The sequence below is a fragment of the Lissotriton helveticus genome, chromosome 11 (assembly GCF_964261635.1).
Source record: "Lissotriton helveticus chromosome 11, aLisHel1.1, whole genome shotgun sequence".
Lineage (NCBI taxonomy): Eukaryota > Metazoa > Chordata > Amphibia > Caudata > Salamandridae > Lissotriton > Lissotriton helveticus.
In genome coordinates, this window is record NC_136072.1 from 322,043,200 (window position 1) to 322,064,385 (window position 21,186).

The 21,186-nt window shown below is 44.9% G+C and overlaps 1 protein-coding gene across 1 annotated transcript in view; it reads right to left on the minus strand.

Annotated features, from left to right (window-relative positions):
* Positions 1-21,186, minus strand: part of SLC25A36 (solute carrier family 25 member 36) — an 866,993-nt gene that overhangs the window by 114,459 nt on the left and 731,348 nt on the right. The gene's annotated exons all lie outside the window — the stretch shown is intronic.

Here is a 21,186-nt window from a genome sequence, read left to right on the forward strand (position 1 = left end):
CCATACATGGACCAGACCCATTCCAGACAGAAAATTGGCAAGTAATTTACCCGCTGTCTCAGTTCCTTGCTCAGGCTAGCGGTCAATCTCACCATTGACGGCCGCAATACAGTTTCCACCCATTAACAATTCACCCTCTGGGAGATTTAGGATAAAAGTAATCAGGTCCGCAAAGGCCCTGGTATGCAGTCTGGACAGCACATGTAGTGAGACAAAAATGAGAAGGCGCCCCACCCAGTATCCAGTGAGGGCAACAAACCTACCCTGAGGGTCATGTGTGGCATGTCTTATGGTAAAAGGGAAGGAAATACAGAGTAAGATACCCGCCCCCCATGGGGCCCCTTGTATATCCTTCATCGTCCACCAATTTATAACCCCATCAATTCAAGGCGCAGTAGGTGGTTCCCTGGAGATGGGTCTCCTGCTGGAAAACCACATCTGGGGCATGTCTCTTCACATATTGCAGGACTATACTTCGTTTTATCTCATCCCCAAGCCATTAAATTTCATGAAAAAATCTTGAAACTACACATCGGTACAAGGTTTGACATTTGGACACATAGTAGACATCTACACTCAGGGACTCTGAACAGGAGCTCATAGGTCATTTGGAGCCTACCTATCGTCCCAGCCATGAAAGTTGTATGTGGTCCTATTATTGTGTCAGGGAACACCAGGACAATCCCAGTGATGTCAGAGTATTTAGTATAGAGAGGGCCATAATCCCTGCAAAGAACTGTTAACATCAGGAAATAATATAAAAAACAACAAGAAAGGTTTCCCTCCCTGTCTGCATAGCAGACGTAGAACTGCCGACTCCCCTAACTGTGCAGTTTACCTGTCAAACCCGCCCTTGTTATCTATTTGTAGAGGAGCGTAGATTCGCAAGGGAGTTAACCCGACTCACCCCCTTTAGTAAATCCAATATCGGCCCCTGTGATACAAATGACAATGATATGGGCGTGTTCTGGATAGTTCAGTACAATGTCTCACTCCCTCGGAGGGGGTGGGGAGAGGGAGGCACCCAAAGTCTCCTGGTCTCAGCAGAGGCATAGGGATAAAAACAGTCAAATCCTCAGATCTATGATACTCCGGTGTTTCACTCTGCCGATATTTGTTCTTCATGTTGATCTGAACTTGGGGCGAGGCTGTAGCCTTACAGCTAGAGCGGTCGACCTCGAAGCTGAGGAACCAGGTTTGAATCTCGGCAACAACGCTTAACATCCTGTGACTCTGGGCAAATCACTTAAATCTCCCTGTGCCTCACAAAAATGAATGTGTCCATCTGTAATGAAACTTGTGCTCATGTAAAGCGCTCTGATACCAGAAGTCTCAGGTCTAGTTTGGGCTATATAAAACTCCAAGAAACTGTGTGGCAAGATTCTTCTTTTTAGGGTTTTCCGAGCTCGTGAATGCTTATCTTTAACTGGCCTCCGGCCATCCAACCAATTTCAGGCTTCCTCTGGTGTTTTAAAAAAAACAGGTGTTGTCTTCTGTCTCCACCGGGAGGTTCACAGGAAAATTCATAGCATATTTCAGGCCTCGGTCCCGCATGGTTTTCTTAACTACTATGAAAGAGCGCCCTTGTTTCTGAACCCGGAGGGTAAAGTCTGGAAAGAACATGACATTGTCAATCTTAAGTGGAGGTGCAGATCGGGCCAACTGGAGGATCACATCTCTGTCTCTGTAATTAAAGATCTGTGCTACAATCAGAGGGGTGGAATTTAATAAAATATCTAATTGTCCATGTGGCAGGTTGCTTCATAAAGCTACTTGTCCTGTAACAAAATCCACTTGTCTCTTTTGTGCCATGTAATGCAGTGACAAATAATGTCAGCAATCTCATTATATTAGTGCTCTGAAATAGCCTCTCTGGTTATGCCAGGGCTCCTTCCATAGTAGGGTTTGAATACTAGCAATTCCCTTATGTTGCCATGTTTCCTCAGATCTACATACTGGGGCTGAAGGTAATGATAAGCAACAGTTCCAGGGTTGGAATGCCCTGTTGAGTCTGTGCAAACCTACTAACTTGCATGCTTTAAGGGTTTTCACCAACTTTTTTCTAATCTTTTTCCATACTGAGAAAGGTTGGATAATTACTCCTGACAATGACAGACATAAAACTTCTTCCTGGCAAGATGGCGGCCGCTGCTGTGGCCGGTGAAGTGCTGTGAGCTGCGTTCTGCGTGACTCCTCGTTAATCCCCCCTGCCAGATTCTCCCTACACCTCGGCACTCATGAAACGGTGGCTTACTGCAGATATCGATGCCGTCTTTTGTCTGAAGTATCGGCTCCTGTGTTGGCTCGGGTCAACGGTTTGGTGGCGCCGCTGAGGAGCGTGAGGAAGAGGCAGCCCCTGGAGTGAGTGGGAGTGTCCGGCCGGTAGTCGGCAAACGCACTGCAGCTGTGTACCGACGGTCAGTTTTCGGACGGAGTGCGGCAGAACGCCGCTGGTGAGAGCTCAAACGCGGCGGACACCATCGGTGTAAAAGAAAATTTGGATAGCGAAACCGACACTGAAACGGTGAGCCGCGCTAAGGGAAAAAAAACAATTGGTGCTGCACTCTCTCTACAGGTGTATACTGCTTGCTACATGCACATTGCTCTATTGCGCATTACAAAGTAAAACGCTAAACTTCTGGAAGTTTTTTTGAAAAGAGAGCCTGTTATTTATATTTGGAATTATAAATGGCACCGAAAGGGAGAGGTGGCACTGCATCAGCCCCGGCGGGTGTGTCTACAGAAGGGGGTGCAGAGGTGAATACGGTCGGTAATGTAGTGCAACCCGGTATTATGGATGGAACTTTAGAGACAGTATGTAATGCTGAGCATTCCATGGGCGCGAGTAGTGCACAACAAGATACATTAGCAACTCTCTCTACTCCTAGCTCCCAGCAGCCTCAAAAAAATGCTACGATTCAGTCAAGCCAAGGTTTACAAGAGGGGGCAGTGCGACAGCGAGTCGTCCCAGCAATCTTTAACAAAAAGGGTAGTAAGTTCAAGGTCGGCGTCCCAAATTCGGAGATTCATAGTGATCAAGTGAAGGCTGGATCTCAACATGACCCGCAGAGAACTCTGTTACCTGATAACAATCCGCTTGCAATGTCTCAGCCTGAACCAGGGGAGGAAATTGATTTACTTAGTAGCGATGAAGAGCATATACTGAGGGAGGCACATGGTGTGGTAAATACCACTAGCATAGGGGCGGACAATATTATACCTACAGACACCCTCCCGGGGGATGAGAGAGGTAACGGGTCAGAATACGCAGGCTCAGATGGAAAATTTTACTCAATGTCAGATCTGACCACTCCATCAGAAAAGGAAAATGAAGAAAATGATGAAGACAGCCTAAGTAACCTTGGCGACTGGGGGACAATTCCGGGTGAGGAAGAACATGGTTGTTATGAACACGGTGTAATCTGAGAGACAGTCAGGAAAGTGGCAGTAGCTGCAGGAAATCTAGACCAGAACCAAGGTGCCCCATATGCCCAGCTTAATCTGGATGAGGAGGAGATTACCGAAGATGCAGTTACTTTAGGGCTGATATATAAAAGTGTAATGGCTCATCGAAATGAGACTAGAGCTGAAGGACTGCGGATACAAGGAGCGGTGAAAAAACTTCAGAATACAGTAAGGCGCCTAGTGAAAACCTGCACCGACGTAACCACCCGAGTGACCGAGGTGGAACAGCGAGTTTCCTCAACTGAAGACAGCCTGGGAAAACAACAATCGGCTATTGAGACACTGCAAAAGTCAAAGTTGGATACAGACTGGAAGCTCACAGATCTCGAGAATCGCGCCAGGCGCAATATTCTTCGTGTTTTGGGCATCCCGGAAGGTAAAGAGGGGTCGGACCCTCGTAGCTTCATCATTCAGGCGTTCAGGGAGGCCTTTCCGGAATTAAAATCTTGGAATTGGGACATTGAAATTATCCGCGCACATAGCTTTCCATTTGCGAATCGGTGGCGCGACAACGGTCAGAAAACATATCCAAGGGCCATTTTGATCTGTTTAAACAACTTTCTTTTAAGGGAGGCACTGTATGATCTCGCACGCCCAGAGAAAAGGAGGAACGGGGGTGGATGCGAGTTTTTTGTCCGCCCTGACTTTTGTCCAAAAACAGTGAACGAGAGTTGGCAAATGCGGAAATTAATCGCGCCGTTCCAGGAAAAAGGCGCTCAATGCTTTCTACTAAACCCAGCTAAATTGAAGACTATATTTAAAGGACAAACTCGATATTTCACTTCTGGGTCTGAGGCTCAGCTATATATGAATCAGATGGATAAACAGACGAAAATTTAATTCTAAATACTTGCCCTAAGAGAGTAACCCATTAAGGATATGCTGTATCTGTGGGAGGGCATTTGAGATGAGCTATAAGCTAAGCGGGTGACTAAGGGTGATCAGGGGTGTAGAGGAGGTAATTTTGGTTTGTTTTTAGAATATAGGCCCTGCACATTTGAAGGTCTGGTCTCCCCCAGTTAACTTTCTTTTTCAGGTAAAGAAAAAAAAAAGATTTTTTTTTTCTTTCTCTGGAGTTAGCATTTGAAAACTTAGTGTAGGAATATTGCTTAGGTAATTGGTGTCCTGGGGACAAGGACCTGAAATACTATAAACATGATGTAATGTTTGTCAGACCCTCCACTGGTTGCCAGTGAGAATTTAAAGTCCTCTGTACCTGTCACCGTATTCTTGCTAAAAAAGCGCCAATACCACTTCAGAACCTAGTTTCCAAGTATGTACCATTACGTACTTTGCGCTCTTCAAATGGAGGCCTACTTAAGGTCCCCAGGGTTAAAAGGGCCCGCATGCGAGGGCGCTCGTTTCGACATCTGGTAGCGAAGAGCTGGAACGCCCTGCCTCCTAATCTCCGCCTGGACTCATCTGAATCCAGCTTTCGGAAGAACTTAAAAACTTACCTGTTTACAAGATAACAGAGCTCTCTCCTCACTTTGGCTCGGAGTGATTTTCAGTTGTAGCGCGGGGACACGCTTCACGAGCGTAACCAAGCGCTTTACAAGCTTCCCTTATTATTATTAATATTATTATTGGTCGCAGAAAAAACACTTGTTCCAAAGATTATCTGTGGATGGGAGAAATATTATATGCATGATGTTATGCTCGATATGCTGGCTCTTAAATTAGAGCTTATGGGGGACATCCTGAAGAGGTTATAATAAGCCTGAAGCAAGGCGGGTGATTCAGGGTGTGGAGCGATTGAGTCTGTGGGGGGGGAGAAGGGGAGTCACGATATGCAGTGAGGCACTTCTACATCGCAGAGGACATGGTCCTTAAGCCTCGTGAAGGGTGGTGGCGAGGGTGGGCAGGTGGGGTCTGGGAGGGTGGGAATAAGATGGGGCGTGGGGAAGTGGGGGGGGAAAAAAAAAAATAACACATGAGACAAGGTTGGGAAAAATTTGTATTTTGTTGTTGTCGGTGAGCACTCTGCGAAAATTAGTTGGATTAAAGGCACAAATTTTGAAGTGGTTACATGGCAGGTAGGGGTCTAAGGGGTCTAAGGATGGGTACGCTGAATGTCAGGGGGCTGAACTCAGTGGATAAAAGACGAAGAGTAGCACAGGAGATTCGGGCTTTGCAATGTGATATCATATGCATACAAGAGACTCATGTGGTTTGGTCTAAGAGGCAACTTTTAGCAGAACTAGGGTTCAATTTAATTGTATGCACTAAATATTCAGGGGTGGCTAGAGGAGTGGCAATTCTTGGTAAGAATTATATAGGTACTACAGGGAGGATACAATCTGATGGGCTAGGACGCTGGGCAATTGCAGAATGTGTTGTGGGCCACACTAAAGTTACTGTGTGTGTGGTATATGGGGCAAATTTAGATGAAGCAGAAACTTTAATTTTCTAAACGTAGAATTAGCAGCTTGGCCAACACCATTGATCATGTGCGGTGATTTCAATATAAACCTAGCACCCAACACGTTAAATAATGAGAAGGTGCGATACACTGGCAGGCAGCCGAGAGTATTTAAAGCCTTACAGGCATTCATGGGAGCTCATGGATTGGTGGATGTGTGGTCGTTTTCAAGGGGTGGGTCACCTGGGTACACTTTTTTTTCTTTTCCACATCGGACATTGGTTCGATTAGATTATTTTTTTACTTCCGTATTGTTGCTAAATCAGGCTGCAATCCAAGTATATCCTAGAGTGACATCAGACCATGGGCCAGTTGTACTGACATTATCTAGCATCACCTCTAGTCAGCGTCCACAACAGTTCTCCTTTGACCGTAAATTATTGACTGAACAATTTTTCATTGAGCATATGAATGAGTGGATCGTATCCTTTTTAAACATCAATCGTGGGAGTAGTAATGAGGGCTGTGTGTGGGACTGTTTCAAGGCTGCTTTTCGTGGGGAGACATTGAGTTTGGGCCTGTATAATCAAAAAAAGCAAGCAGCTGAAATAAAGGTACTTTATCAGGAGCTGATTAGGGCCGAAGAGGCGCTCATGGTGGCGGTACAGACAGAGATTAATATAGATGATGAGATCAATGAAGTAGCGCGTCTGAAGGCAAGGGTAAATCTCAGGTGGTCCCAGGAAGCAGCCAAGAAATGTTTTGCTAAAAAACAAATCCACTATGAATACGGCGAGGCAAGTGGCAGATGTCTCGCCCAAAAAATAAGAGCAAAAATTGCAGCCCAGTGTATTGATGAGCTATTAGATCAGAATGGTGATTCTGTCAAGGACGAGCAGGGTATCCTGGAGGTATTCAGGCAGTTCTACGAGACGCTATATCAGGGTGACGAGTATAATAGTGATAATGCTGCATTATTGATTAATCAATACGGTCTGAAGGATCTTTCTGTAGATGATAGGGCAATGCTGGAGGCGTCCATTACTTTGGAAGAACTAGAATTGGCAGTAAATGGATTAGCTCTGGGAAAGGCTGCAGGCCCAGATAAATTACCATTGGAAATATACAAAACGTTTTTTACGCTCTTAAAAAAGGACCTCCTGGCAACAATGCTAGCAGCACAGAAAGGCTTATTTCCCAAATCATGGCAAGAAGCAAGTATAGTGGTATTTCACAAAAAAGGCAAACCAGCGAATTTACCGGGATCATATCGCCCTATATCGCTTCTAAATGTAGCCGGAAAAATATATTCGAAGATTTTAGCGAATAGACTGTCCAAGGTCATCTCGGGTCTTGTATCAAAAACACAGCATGGGTTCATCCCTCAACGCAGCACTACTAATCATGTTAACCGAGTGATAACTTTACTTGACTACGCTGCGGCAACTAGGGAACCATTTTGTTTAATTTTATTAGCTGCGGAGATGGCCTTTGACCGCGTTGCATGGTCTTTTCTGTGGGATATCTTGAAGGGTCGAGGATTTGGTTCAGCGTTTATTAAATCACTGCAGGCCTTGTATCACCATCCGGTGGCCCGGATTAGTACTATGGGTTTGGAATCGGCGGTAGTACAAATCTGTAGGGGACCAGGCAGGGCTGCCCCTGCTCCCCCCTATTATTTTCTTTATGTATCGAGCCTTTTTTAAGAATGCTGGATACTAATATGCATATAATTCTGCTAAAGGTCCATATATATCAGGTCACGGTGTTGGCATATGCCGATGACGTGTCAGTGGTCACGTCCAAACCCAGAATGGCAATGCAGGCTATCGAGCAGCTGGCGGTAGAATTTGGTAAATCGTCAGGATACAAGTTAATTTCTGCTAAAACCCAGCTACTAACTATAAATATACCAAGTTATACTGATTCAAGACTATGCCAAGAGGTGGTATATTTGGGAGTTACGTTACGAGCATGTACAACTTCTCTAGTCAAAGTTAATTGGGATCAACTCCTGGTCAGTGTACGGAAAAAATTAGACCAGGCAGAATGTTTATATCTTTCAATAGTTGGACGATGTAACCTATTAAAAATGTTGATTCTTCCTCAAATTTAATATTTTTTCGATGTGTACCCCTAGAAGTTCCCAAGACAAGTTTAGAACAATTGCAGACAATATGTATGCGTTTAATGTGGTCCGGGGGCAAAGCACGAAGGGCTAGGCGCTTTATGATTTTGCCAAGAAATTTGGGGGGCTGGTCGGTACCAGACTTTACACTATACTACTACGCCTGTATGTTGCAAGGTATGGGGATTTTATTAACCGGCAAATGTCCGGCAAGACCTGCGGACTGTCCTTCGATCTATCAAATAATACTGGGGGTAAAAGTTAAAAACTGCCTATTTATGTACCTAGAACAAAGCTATTACAAACGCACGCGTTTTAAGACAATGGTGGCTGCATATAAGGTTTGGCGTATAGTTAGGGGGCTATTGGGCCTGGAGAAAATAACGTGGTACACTCCACTCTGATTGTCACTCTTCTTACCTGTAGATGTGTGGGATAGAGTAGTATATAATTGGAGGGAGAAAGGTATTAGAGTGGTGGGTGATTTGTATGATGTTAGTTACTTTAAATCTTTTGAACAACTACGAGAACAATATCTCCTCCCTAGACAGCATTTTGTGAAATATCTACAGATTCGAAACTTTTTAATGGGTACGGGGAGTAACTTTACATCAAATCCCTTGATTGAGGACATTATGAAAGGGGCAAGGATTGGTGTTCTATACAATCATATGTTAAACACTAAAGAAGATGATATAGAGCAACAGAATAGTAAATGGGGCGCTAAACTTGGCAGACAGGATATTCAAATAGAAACTTCATTAGGCATGGCTAAAGACCTATTCCTGTCTGCAAAGTTGGCGGCGCAACATTTTTAATCAATTTACAATTTATATTACACCCAAGACAAAGTGTCCAAATGGCAGGGCGATGCAATAGGGAAATGTTTTCGCTGTGGGCTTGTCTCAGCGGATGATGTCCACATTTTTTGTACATGCATTAAATTAGCTCCCTTGTTGTCCCAGATAGAAAAATGTATTTCGGCAATTGTGGGTGGGCAGATACAGTTATCAGCAACACAGATATTATTTGGGGTTGAAATGGGCATACGGAGCACCAACATTCTGAAGAAGCATGTTAAACGAATCTTCTTAGTGACTGCAGTTTATAGGCTGTGTATTGCATCTGCATGGCTGCAACAGGAACACATAGTAGACATCTACACTCAGGGACTCTGAACAGGAGCTCATAGGTCATTTGGAGCCTACCTATCGTCCCAGCCATGAAAGTTGTATGTGGTCCTATTATTGTGTCAGGGAACACCAGGACAATCCCAGTGATGTCAGAGTATTTAGTATAGAGAGGGCCATAATCCCTGCAAAGAACTGTTAACATCAGGAAATAATATAAAAAACAACAAGAAAGGTTTCCCTCCCTGTCTGCATAGCAGACGTAGAACTGCCGACTCCCCTAACTGTGCAGTTTACCTGTCAAACCCGCCCTTGTTATCTATTTGTAGAGGAGCGTAGATTCGCAAGGGAATTAACCCGACTCACCCCCTTTAGTAAATCCAATATCGTCCCCTGTGATACAAATGACAATGATATGGGCGTGTTCTGGATAGTTCAGTACAATGTCTCACTCCCTCGGAGGGGGTGGGGAGAGGGAGGCACCCAAAGTCTCCTGGTCTCAGCAGAGGCATAGGGATAAAAACAGTCAAATCCTCAGATCTATGATACTCCGGTGTTTCACTCTGCCGATATTTGTTCTTCATGTTGATCTGAACTTGGGGAGAGGCTGTAGCCTTACAGCTAGAGCGGTCGACCTCGAAGCTGAGGAACCAGGTTTGAATCTCGGCAACGACGCTTAACATCCTGTGACTCTGGGCAAATCACTTAAATCTCCCTGTGCCTCACAAAAATGAATGTGTCCATCTGTAATGAAACTTGTGCTCATGTAAAGCGCTCTGATACCCGAAGTCTCAGGTCTAGTTTGGGCTATATAAAACTCCAAGAAACTGTGTGGCAAGATTCTTCTTTTTAGGGTTTTCCGAGCTCGTGAATGCTTATCTTTAACTGGCCTCCGGCCAGCCAACCAATTTCAGGCTTCCTCTGGTGTTTTAAAAAAAACAGGTTTTGTCTTCTGTCTCCACCGGGAGGTTCACAGGAAAATTCATAGCATATTTCAGGCCTCGGTCCCGCATGGTTTTCTTAACTACTATGAAAGAGCGCCCTTGTTTCTGAACCCGGAGGGTAAAGTCTGGAAAGAACATGACATTGTCAATCTTAAGTGGAGGTGCAGATCGGGCCAACTGGAGGATCACATCTCTGTCTCTGTAATTAAAGATCTGTGCTACAATCAGAGGGGTGGAATTTAATAAAATATCTAATTGTCCATGTGGCAGGTTGCTTCATAAAGCTACTTGTCCTGTAACAAAATCCACTTGTCTCTTTTGTGCCATGTAATGCAGTGACAAATAATGTCAGCAATCTCATTATATTAGTGCTCTGAAATAGCCTCTCTGGTTATGCCAGGGCTCCTTCCATAGTAGGGTTTGAATACTAGCAATTCCCTTATGTTGCCATGTTTCCTCAGATCTACATACTGGGGCTGAAGGTAATGATAAGCAACAGTTCCAGGGTTGGAATGCCCTGTTGAGTCTGTGCAAACCTACTAACTTGCATGTTTTAAGGGTTTTCACCAACTTTTTTCTAATCTTTTTCCATACTGAGAAAGGTTGGATAATTACTCCTGACAATGACAGACATAAAACTTCTTCCTGGCAAGATGGCGGCCGCTGCTGTGGCCGGTGAAGTGCTGTGAGCTGCGTTCTGCGTGACTCCTCGTTAATCCCCCCTGCCAGATTCTCCCTACACCTCGGCACTCATGAAACGGTGGCTTACTGCAGATATCGATGCCGTCTTTTGTCTGAAGTATCGGCTCCTGTGTTGGCTCGGGTCAACGGTTTGGTGGAGCCGCTGAGGAGCGTGAGGAAGAGGCGGCCCCTGGAGTGAGTGGGAGTGTCCGTCCGGTAGTCGCAAACGCACTGCAGCTGTGTACCGACGGTCAGTTTTCGGACGGAGTGCGGCAGAACGCCGCTGGTGAGAGCTCAAACGCGGCGGACACCATCGGTGTAAAAGAAAATTTGGATAGCGAAACCGACACTGAAACGGTGGGCCGCGCTAAGGGAAAAAAACCAATTGGTGCTGCACTCTCTCTACAGGTGTATACTGCTTGCTACATGCACGTTGCTCTATTGCGCATTACAAAGTAAAACGCTAAACTTCTGGAAGTTTTTTTGAAAAGAGAGCCTGTTATTTATATTCGGAATTATAAATGGCACCGAAAGGGAGAGGTGGCACTGCATCAGCCCCGGCGGGTGTGTCTACAGAAGGGGGTGCAGAGGTGAATACGGTCGGTAATGTAGTGCAACCCGGTATTATGGATGGAACTTTAGAGACAGTATGTAATGCTGAGCATTCCATGGGCGCGAGTAGTGCACAACAAGATACATTAGCAACTCTCTCTACTCCTAGCTTCCAGCAGCCTCAAAAAAATGCTATGATTCAGTCAAGCCAAGGTTTACAAGAGGGGGCAGTGCGACAGCGAGTCGTCCCAGCAATCTTTAACAAAAAGGGTAGTAAGTTCAAGGTCGGCGTCCCAAATTCGGAGATTCATAGTGATCAAGTGAAGGCTGGATCTCAACATGACCCGCAGAGAACTCTGTTACCTGATAACAATCCGCTTGCAATGTCTCAGCCTGAACCAGGGGAGGAAATTGATTTACTTAGTAGCGATGAAGAGCATATACTGAGGGAGACAATATTATACCTACAGACACCCTCCCGGGGGATGAGAGAGGTAACGGGTCAGAATACGCAGGCTCAGATGGAAAATTTTACTCAATGTCAGATCTGACCACTCCATCAGATAAGGAAAATGAAGAAAATGATGAAGACAGCCTAAGTAACCTTGGCAACTGGGGGACAATTCCGGGTGAGGAAGAACATGGTTGTTATGAACACGGTGTAATCTGAGAGACAGTCAGGAAAGTGGCAGTAGCTGCAGGAAATCTAGACCAGAACCAAGGTGCCCCATATGCCCAGCTTAATCTGGATGAGGAGGAGATTACCGAAGATGCAGTTACTTTAGGGCTGATATATAAAAGTGTAATGGCTCATCGAAATGAGACTAGAGCTGAAGGACTGCGGATACAAGGAGCGGTGAAAAAACTTCAGAATACAGTAAGGCGCCTAGTGAAAACCTGCACCGACGTAACCACCCGAGTGACCGAGGTGGAACAGCGAGTTTCCTCAACTGAAGACAGCCTGGGAAAACAACAATCGGCTATTGAGACACTGCAAAAGTCAAAGTCGGATACAGACTGGAAGCTCACAGATCTCGAGAATCGCGCCAGGCGCAATATTCTTCGTGTTTTGGGCATCCCGGAAGGTAAAGAGGGGTCGGACCCTCGTAGCTTCATCATTCAGGCGTTCAGGGAGGCCTTTCCGGAATTAAAATCTTGGAATTGGGACATTGAAATTATCCGCGCACATAGCTTTCCATTTGCGAATCGGTGGCGCGACAACGGGCAGAAAACATATCCAAGGGCCATTTTGATCTGTTTAAACAACTTTCTTTTAAGGGAGGCACTGTATGATCTCGCACGCCCAGAGAAAAGGAGGAACGGGGGTGGATGCGAGTTTTTTGTCCGCCCTGACTTTTGTCCAAAAACAGTGAACGAGAGTTGGCAAATGCGGAAATTAATCGCGCCGTTCCAGGAAAAAGGCGCTCAATGCTTTCTACTAAACCCAGCTAAATTGAAGACTATATTTAAAGGACAAACTCGATATTTCACTTCTGGGTCTGAGGCTCAGCTATATATGAATCAGATGGATAAACAGACGAAAATTTAATTCTAAATACTTGCCCTAAGAGAGTAACCCATTAAGGATATGCTGTATCTGTGGGAGGGCATTTGAGATGAGCTATAAGCTAAGCGGGTGACTAAGGGTGATCAGGGGTGTAGAGGAGGTAATTTTGGTTTGTTTTTAGAATATAGGCCCTGCACATTTGAAGGTCTGGTCTCCCCCAGTTAACTTTCTTTTTCAGGTAAAGAAAAAAAAAAGATTTTTTTTTCTTTCTCTGGAGTTAGCATTTGAAAACTTAGTGTAGGAATATTGCTTAGGTAATTGGTGTCCTGGGGACAAGGACCTGAAATACTATAAACATGATGTAATGTTTGTCAGACCCTCCACTGGTTGCCAGTGAGAAGCAGAGTGGAATTTAAAGCCCTCTGTACCTGTCACCGTATTCTTGCTAAAAAAGCGCCAATACCACTTCAGAACCTAGTTTCCAAGTATGTACCATTACGTACTTTGCGCTCTTCAAATGGAGGCCTACTTAAGGTCCCCAGGGTTAAAAGGGCCCGCATGGGAGGGCGCTCGTTTCGACATCTGGCAGCGAAGAGCTGGAACGCCCTGCCTCCTAATCTCCGCCTGGACTCATCTGAATCCAGCTTTCGGAAGAACTTAAAAACTTACCTGTTTACAAGATAACAGAGCTCTCTCCTCACTTTGGCTCGGAGTGATTTTCAGTTGTAGCGCGGGGACACGCTTCACGAGCGTAACCAAGCGCTTTACAAGCTTCCCTTATTATTATTAATATTATTATTGGTCGCAGAAAAAACACTTGTTCCCAAAGATTATCTGTGGATGGGAGAAATATTATATGCATGATGTTATGCTCGATATGCTGGCTCTTAAATTAGAGCTTATGGGGGACATCCTGAAGAGGTTATAATAAGCCTGAAGCAAGGCGGGTGATTCAGGGTGTGGAGCGATTGAGTCTGTGGGGGGGGAGAAGGGGAGTCACGATATGCAGTGAGGCACTTCTACATCGCAGAGGACATGGTCCTTAAGCCTCGTGAAAGGTGGTGGCGAGGGTGGGCAGGTGGGGTCTGGGAGGGAGGGAATAAGATGGGGCGTGGGGAAGTGGGGGGGAAAAAAGAAAAAAATAACACATGAGACAAGGTTGGGAAAAATTTGTATTTTGTTGTTGTCGGTGAGCACTTTGCGAAAATTAGTTGGATTAAAGGCACAAATTTTGAAGTGGTTACATGGCAGGTAGGGGTCTAAGGGGTCTAAGGGTGGGTACGCTGAATGTCAGGGGGCTGAACTCAGTGGATAAAAGACGAAGAGTAGCACAGGAGATTCGGGCTTTGCAATGTGATATCATATGCATACAAGAGACTCATGTGGTTTGGTCTGAGAGGCAACTTTTAGCAGAACTAGGGTTCAATTTAATTGTATGCACTAAATATTCAGGGGTGGCTAGAGGAGTGGCAATTCTTGGTAAGAATTATATAGGTACTACAGGGAGGATACAATCTGATGGGCTAGGACGCTGGGCAATTGCAGAATGTGTTGTGGGCCACACTAAGGTTACTGTGTGTGTGGTATATGGGGCAAATTTAGATGAAGCAGAAACTTTAATTTTCTAAACGTAGAATTAGCAGCTTGGCCAACACCATTGATCATGTGCGGTGATTTCAATATAAACCTAGCACCCAACACGTTAAATAATGAGAAGGTGAGATACACTGGCAGGCAGCCGAGAGTATTTAAAGCCTTACAGGCATTCATGGGAGCTCATGGATTGGTGGATGTGTGGTCGTTTTCAAGGGGTGGGTCACCTGGGTACACTTTTTTTCTTTTCCACATCGGACATTGGTTCGATTAGATTATTTTTTTACTTCCGTATTGTTGCTAAATCAGGCTGCAATCCAAGTATATCCTAGAGTGACATCAGACCATGGGCCAGTTGTACTGACATTATCTAGCATCACCTCTAGTCAGCGTCCACAACAGTTCTCCTTTGACCGTAAATTATTGACTGAACAATTTTTCATTGAGCATATGAATGAGTGGATCGTATCCTTTTTAAACATCAATCGTGGGAGTAGTAATGAGGGCTGTGTGTGGGACTGTTTCAAGGCTGCTTTTCGTGGGGAGACATTGAGTTTGGGCCTGTATAATCAAAAAAAGCAAGCAGCTGAAATAAAGGTACTTTATCAGGAGCTGATTAGGGCCGAAGAGGCGCTCATGGTGGCGGTACAGACAGAGATTAATATAGATGATGAGATCAATGAAGTAGCGCGTCTGAAGGCAAGGGTAAATCTCAGGTGGTCCCAGGAAGCAGCCAAGAAATTTTTTGCTAAAAAATAAATCCACTATGAATACGGCGAGGCAAGTGGCAGATGTCTCGCCCAAAAAATAAGAGCAAAAATTGCAGCCCAGTGTATTGATGAGCTATTAGATCAGAATGGTGATTCTGTCAAGGACGAGCAGGGTATCCTGGAGGTATTCAGGCAGTTCTACGAGACGCTATATCAGGGTGACGAGTATAATAGTGATAATGCTGCATTATTGATTAATCAATACGGTCTGAAGGATCTTTCTGTAGATGATAGGGCAATGCTGGAGGCGTCCATTACTTTGGAAGAACTAGAATTGGCAGTAAATGGATTAGCTCTGGGAAAGGCTGCAGGCCCAGATAAATTACCATTGGAAATATACAAAACGTTTTTTACGCTCTTAAAAAAGGACCTCCTGGCAACAATGCTAGCAGCACAGAAAGGCTTATTTCCCAAATCATGGCAAGAAGCAAGTATAGTGGTATTTCACAAAAAAGGCAAACCAGCGAATTTACCGGGATCATATCGCCCTATATCGCTTCTAAATGTAGCCGGAAAAATATATTCGAAGATTTTAGCGAATAGACTGTCCAAGGTCATCTCGGGTCTTGTATCAAAAACACAGCATGGGTTCATCCCTCAACGCAGCACTACTAATCATGTTAACCGAGTGATAACTTTACTTGACTACGCTGCGGCAACTAGGGAACCATTTTGTTTAATTTTATTAGCTGCGGAGATGGCCTTTGACCGCGTTGCATGGTCTTTTCTGTGGGATATCTTGAAGGGTCGAGGATTTGGTTCAGCGTTTATTAAATCACTGCAGGCCTTGTATCACCATCCGGTGGCCCGGATTAGTACTATGGGTTTGGAATCGGCGGTAGTACAAATCTGTAGGGGACCAGGCAGGGCTGCCCCTGCTCCCCCCTATTATTTTCTTTATATATCGAGCCTTTTTTAAGAATGCTGGATACTAATATGCATATAATTCTGCTAAAGGTCCATATATATCAGGTCACGGTGTTGGCATATGCCGATGACGTGTCAGTGGTCACGTCCAAACCCAGAATGGCAATGCAGGCTATCGAGCAGCTGGCGGTAGAATTTGGTAAATCGTCAGGATACAAGTTAATTTCGGCTAAAACCCAGCTACTAACTATAAATATACCAAGTTATACTGATTCAAGACTATGCCAAGAGGTGGTATATTTGGGAGTTACGTTACGAGCATGTACAACTTCTCTAGTCAAAGTTAATTGGGATCAACTCCTGGTCAGTGTACGGAAAAAATTAGACCAGGCAGAATGTTTATATCTTTCAATAGTTGGACGATGTAACCTATTAAAAATGTTGATTCTTCCTCAAATTTAATATTTTTTCGATGTGTACCCCTAGAAGTTCCCAAGACAAGTTTAGAACAATTGCAGACAATATGTATGCGTTTAATGTGGTCCGGGGGCAAAGCACGAAGGGCTAGGCGCTTTATGATTTTGCCAAGAAATTTGGGGGGCTGGTCGGTACCAGACTTTACACTATACTACTACGCCTGTATGTTGCAAGGTATGGGGATTTTATTAACCGGCAAATGTCCGGCAAGACCTGCGGACTGTCCTTCGATCTATCAAATGATACTGGGGGTAAAAGTTAAAAACTGCCTATTTATGTACCTAGAACAAAGCTATTACAAACGCACGCGTTTTAAGACAATGGTGGCTGCATATAAGGTTTGGCGTATAGTTAGGGGGCTATTGGGCCTGGAGAAAATAACGTGGTACACTCCACTCTGATTGTCACTCTTCTTACCTGTAGATGTGTGGGATAGAGTAGTATATAATTGGAGGGAGAAAGGTATTAGAGTGGTGGGTGATTTGTATGATGTTAGTTACTTTAAATCTTTTGAACAACTACGAGAACAATATCTCCTCCCTAGACAGCATTTTGTGAAATATCTACAGATTCGAAACTTTTTAATGGGTACGGGGAGTAACTTTACATCAAATCCCTTGATTGAGGACATTATGAAAGGGGCAAGGATTGGTGTTCTATACAATCATATGTTAAACACTAAAGAAGATGATATAGAGCAACAGAATAGTAAATGGGGCGCTAAACTTGGCAGACAGGATATTCAAATAGAAACTTCATTAGGCATGGCTAAAGACCTATTCCTGTCTGCAAAGTTGGCGGCGCAAAATTTTTAATCAATTTACAATTTATATTACACCCAAGACAAAGTGTCCAAATGGCCGGGCGATGCAATAGGGAAATGTTTTCGCTGTGGGCTTGTCTCAGCGGATGATGTCCACATTTTTTGTACATGCATTAAATTAGCTCCCTTGTTGTCCCAGATAGAAAAATGTATTTCGGCAATTGTGGGTAGGCAGATACAGTTATCAGCAACACAGATATTATTTGGGGTTGAAATGGGCATACGGAGCACCAACATTCTGAAGAAGCATGTTAAACGAATCTTCTTAGTGACTGCAGTTTATAGGCTGTGTATTGCATCTGCATGGCTGCAACAGGAACACATAGTAGACATCTACACTCAGGGACTCTGAACAGGAGCTCATAGGTCATTTGGAGTCTACCTATCGTCCCAGCCATGAAAGTTGTATGTGGTCCTATTATTGTGTCAGGGAACACCAGGACAATCCCAGTGATGTCAGAGTATTTAGTATAGAGAGGGCCATAATCCCTGCAAAGAACTGTTAACATCAGGAAATAATATAAAAAACAACAAGAAAGGTTTCCCTCCCTGTCTGCATAGCAGACGTAGAACTGCCGACTCCCCTAACTGTGCAGTTTACCTGTCAAACCCGCCCTTGTTATCTATTTGTAGAGGAGCGTAGATTCGCAAGGGAGTTAACCCGACTCACCCCCTTTAGTAAATCCAATATCGTCCCCTGTGATACAAATGACAATGATATGGGCGTGTTCTGGATAGTTCAGTACAATGTCTCACTCCCTCGGAGGGGGTGGGGAGAGGGAGGCACCCAAAGTCTCCTGGTCTCAGCAGAGGCATAGGGATAAAAACAGTCAAATCCTCAGATCTATGATACTCCGGTGTTTCACTCTGCCGATATTTGTTCTTCATGTTGATCTGAACTTGGGGAGAGGCTGTAGCCTTACAGCTAGAGCGGTCGACCTCGAAGCTGAGGAACCAGGTTTGAATCTCGGCAACAACGCTTAACATCCTGTGACTCTGGGCAAATCACTTAAATCTCCCTGTGCCTCACAAAAATGAATGTGTCCATCTGTAATGAAACTTGTGCTCATGTAAAGCGCTCTGATACCCGAAGTCTCAGGTCTAGTTTGGGCTATATAAAACTCCAAGAAACTGTGTGGCAAGATTCTTCTTTTTAGGGTTTTCCGAGCTCGTGAATGCTTATCTTTAACTGGCCTCCGGCCATCCAACCAATTTCAGGCTTCCTCTGGTGTTTTAAAAAAAACAGGTTTTGTCTTCTGTCTCCACCGGGAGGTTCACAGGAAAATTCATAGCATATTTCAGGCCTCGGTCCCGCATGGTTTTCTTAACTACTATGAAAGAGCGCCCTTGTTTCTGAACCCGGAGGGTAAAGTCTGGAAAGAACATGACATTGTCAATCTTAAGTGGAGGTGCAGATCGGGCCAACTGGAGGATCACATCTCTGTCTCTGTAATTAAAGATCTGTGCTACAATCAGAGGGGTGGAATTTAATAAAATATCTAATTGTCCATGTGGCAGGTTGCTTCATAAAGCTACTTGTCCTGTAACAAAATCCACTTGTCTCTTTTGTGCCATGTAATGCAGTGACAAATAATGTCAGCAATCTCATTATATTAGTGCTCTGAAATAGCCTCTCTGGTTATGCCAGGGCTCCTTCCATAGTAGGGTTTGAATACTAGCAATTCCCTTATGTTGCCATGTTTCCTCAGATCTACATACTGGGGCTGAAGGTAATGATAAGCAACAGTTCCAGGGTTGGAATGCCCTGTTGAGTCTGTGCAAACCTACTAACTTGCATGTTTTAAGGGTTTTCACCAACTTTTTTCTAATCTTTTTCCATACTGAGAAAGGTTGGATAATTACTCCTGACAATGACAGACATAAAACTTCTTCCTGGCAAGATGGCGGCCGCTGCTGTGGCCGGTGAAGTGCTGTGAGCTGCGTTCTGCGTGACTCCTCGTTAATCCCCCCTGCCAGATTCTCCCTACACCTCGGCACTCATGAAACGGTGGCTTACTGCAGATATCGATGCCGTCTTTTGTCTGAAGTATCGGCTCCTGTGTTGGCTCGGGTCAACGGTTTGGTGGAGCCGCTGAGGAGCGTGAGGAAGAGGCGGCCCCTGGAGTGAGTGGGAGTGTCCGGCCGGTAGTCGGCAAACGCACTGCAGCTGTGTACCGACGGTCAGTTTTCGGACGGAGTGCGGCAGAACGCCGCTGGTGAGAGCTCAAACGCGGCGGACACCATCGGTGTAAAAGAAAATTTGGATAGCGAAACCGACACTGAAACGGTGAGCCGCGCTAAGGGAAAAAAACCAATTGGTGCTGCACTCTCTCTACAGGTGTATACTGCTTGCTACATGCACGTTGCTCTATTGCGCATTACAAAGTAAAACGCTAAACTTCTGGAAGTTTTTTTGAAAAGAGAGCCTGTTATTTATATTCGGAATTATAAATGGCACCGAAAGGGAGAGGTGGCACTGCATCAGCCCCGGCGGGTGTGTCTACAGAAGGGGGTGCAGAGGTGAATACGGTCGGTAATGTAGTGCAACCCGGTATTATGGATGGAACTTTAGAGACAGTATGTAATGCTGAGCATTCCATGGACGCGAGTAGTGCACAACAAGATACATTAGCAACTCTCTCTACTCCTAGCTCCCAGCAGCCTCAAAAAAATGCTAAGATTCAGTCAAGCCAAGGTTTACAAGAGGGGGCAGTGCGACAGCGAGTCGTCCCAGCAATCTTTAACAAAAAGGGTAGTAAGTTTAAGGTCGGCGTCCCAAATTCGGAGATTCATAGTGATCAAGTGAAGGCTGGATCTCAACATGACCCGCAGAGAACTCTGTTACCTGATAACAATCCGCTTGCAATGTCTCAGCCTGAACCAGGGGAGGAAATTGATTTACTTAGTAGCGATGAAGAGCATATACTGAGGGAGGCACATGGTGTGGTAAATACCACTAGCATAGGGGCGGACAATATTATACCTACAGACACCCTCCCGGGGGATGAGAGAGGTAACGGGTCAGAATACGCAGGCTCAGATGGAAAATTTTACTCAATGTCAGATCTGACCACTCCATCAGATAAGGAAAATGAAGAAAATGATGAAGACAGCCTAAGTAACCTTGGCGACTGGGGGACAATTCCGGGTGAGGAAGAACATGGTTGTTATGAACACGGTGTAATCTGAGAGACAGTCAGGAAAGTGGCAGTAGCTGCAGGAAATCTAGACCAGAACCAAGGTGCCCCATATGCCCAGCTTAATCTGGATGAGGAGGAGATTACCGAAGATGCAGTTACTTTAGGGCTGATATATAAAAGTGTAATGGCTCATCGAAATGAGACTAGAGCTGAAGGACTGCGGATACAAGGAGCGGTGAAAAAACTTCAGAATACAGTAAGGCGCCTAGTGAAAACCTGCACCGACGTAACCACCCGAGTGACCGAGGTGGAACAGCGAGTTTCCTCAACTGAAGACAGCCTGGGAAAACAACAATCGGCTATTGAGACACTGCAAAAGTCAAAGTCGGATACAGACTGGAAGCTCACAGATCTCGAGAATCGCGCCAGGCGCAATATTCTTCGTGTTTTGGGCATCCCGGAAGGTAAAGAGGGGTCGGACCCTCGTAGCTTCATCATTCAGGCGTTCAGGGAGGCCTTTCCGGAATTAAAATCTTGGAATTGGGACATTGAAATTATCCGCGCACATAGCTTTCCATTTGCGAATCGGTGGCGCGACAACGGTCAGAAAACATATCCAAGGGCCATTTTGATCTGTTTAAACAACTTTCTTTTAAGGGAGGCACTGTATGATCTCGCACGCCCAGAGAAAAGGAGGAACGGGGGTGGATGCGAGTTTTTTGTCCGCCCTGACTTTTGTCCAAAAAC